Source organism: Triticum aestivum, chromosome 7B (genome assembly GCF_018294505.1).
Source record: "Triticum aestivum cultivar Chinese Spring chromosome 7B, IWGSC CS RefSeq v2.1, whole genome shotgun sequence".
In the NCBI taxonomy this organism is placed as follows: Eukaryota; Viridiplantae; Streptophyta; class Magnoliopsida; order Poales; family Poaceae; genus Triticum; species Triticum aestivum.
In genome coordinates this window covers 456,215,171-456,217,577 of record NC_057813.1, presented here as the reverse complement: position 1 = coordinate 456,217,577, position 2,407 = coordinate 456,215,171, and positions in this window count along the sequence as shown.

Here is a 2,407-nt window from a genome sequence, read left to right as displayed (position 1 = left end):
CAAATTGGACTAGGGAGGGGGCAGCGCCCCCCTCTTTCCTTCTCCCTCTCCTCCTCTTTCCCTCTCTCCCCCTCTTGGAAAGGAAGGGGACTCCAACTAGGATTGGGAATCCTAGTTCGACTCCCCACACTTGGCGCGCCCCCTAGGACGGTCGCCTCCTCCCTCCCTCCTTTATATATGGGGGAGGGGGCACCCCAAAGGCACAACAAACAATCTCTTAGCCGTGTGCGGTGCCCCCTCCACAGTTTAACACCTCGGTCATATCGTCGTAGTGCTTAGGTGAAGCCCTGTGCCAGTAACTTCATCATCACCGTTGCCACGCCATCGTGCTGACAGAACTCTCCCTCGTCCTCAACTGGATCAAGAGCTCGAGGGACGTCATCGTGATGAACATGTGCAGAACACGGAGGTGCCATACGTTTGGTACTTGGATCGATTGGATCATGAAGACATTCGACTACATCAACCGCGTTACTAAATGCTTCTGCTTTCGGTCTACGAGGGTACGTGGACACATTCTCCCCGCTCATTGCTATGCTTCTCCTAGATAGATCGTGCGTGATCGTAGGAATTTTTTTGAATTACTACGTTCCCCAACAGTGGCATCCGAACCAGGTCTATGCGTAGATGTTATATGCACGAGTAGAACACAATGAGTTGTGGGCAATAATAGTCATACTGCTTACGACCAACGTCTTACTTTGATTCGGCGGCATTGTTGGATGAAGCGGCCCGGACTGACATTACATGTCCGCGTTCATGAGACTTGTTCTATCGTTCGTGCTCTGCCCCGGGAAAGAGGGGATGCCTTCCCGGGGCATCCCCAAGCTTAGGCTTTTGGCTATCCTTGAATATCTTGGGGTGCCATGGGCATCCCCAAGCTTAGGCTCTTGCCATCCTTTATTCCATAGTCCATAAAAGCTTTACCCAAAACTTGAAAACTTCACAACACAAAACTCAACAGGAAATTTATAAGCTCCGTTAGTGAAAGAAAAGAAAACCACCACATAAGGTACTGCCATGAACTCATTCTTTATTTATATTGGTGTTAAACCTACTGTATTCCAACTTCTTTATGGTTTATAAACTAATTTACTAGCCATAGATGCATTGAAATAAGCAAACAACACACGAAAAACAGAATCTGTCAAAAACAGAACAGTCTGTAGCAATCTGTAACTAAAGCAAACTTCTGGAACCCTAAAAATCCTACCAAAATAGGAAGTCCTGGAAAATTTGTTTATTGAACAGAAGCAAAAAGAATCAACGCAAAAGCACGTTCCTGTGATTTAAAAAAATTATATTCGTGCGTGCAAAGTTTCTGTTTTTCAGCAGAATCGAATCAACTAGCATCGTAGGTTATCCTATAGGTTCTACTTGGCACAAACACTAATTAAAAGATAAAAACACATCTAAACAGAAGGTAGATGCAAGATTTATTACTAAACAGGAGCAAAAGCAAAAAACATGAAGAAAAATTGGGTTGCCTCCCAACTAGCGCTATCGTTTAACACCCCTAGCTAGGCATAAAAAACAAAGATAGATCTAACGAGTGCCATCGTTGGCACTAAATTGTAGCACACATGATAGATTCATAAGGTAATTTCACTTTATTTCTTGTAAAGTGCTCCATGCCCTTCTTTAATGGAAATTGGAATCTAATATTCCCTTCCTTCATATCAATAATCGCACCAATCGTTCTAAGGAAGGTCTACCAAGAATAATAGGGCAAGAAAGATTGCAATCTATATCAAGAACGATAAAATCTACGGGCACCAAATTTCTATTTGCAATGATAAGAACAACATTGATCCTTCCCATAGGCTTTTTAATGGTGGAATCTGCAAGGTGAAAATTTAAAGAGCAATCATCAAGATCATGGAAACCTAGAATATCACATAAAGTTTTCGGAATCGTGGAAACACTAGCACCAAATCACACAAAGCAAAACACTCATAATCTTTAATTTTAATTTTTATAGTAGGTTCCCACTCATCATTAAGTTTTCTAGGTATATAAACTTCCAAATTAAGTTTTTCATCATAAGATTGCGTCAAGGCATCAACAATATGTTTGGTAAAAGCTTTGTTTTGACTATAACCATGAGGAGAATTAATAACGGATTGCAACAAGGAAATACAACCTTTTAAAGAGCAATTATCATAATCAAATTCCTTGAAATCCGACATAGTAAGTTCAACATTATTAGAAGTAGAGGATTCTCCAATCTCACTTTTACCAAATTTAACATCAAGATCTAAAGACTCCAAATTTTTGGGACGCCTTCTAGGCAAAGTTGATTCATCATCACTCCCATAATCATCAAAATTTATATTGCAAAACATGGATCCTCATCATTATTTTCATGAAGACTAGAAGAACACGCTTTTATAAAGCTTTCTTTTTT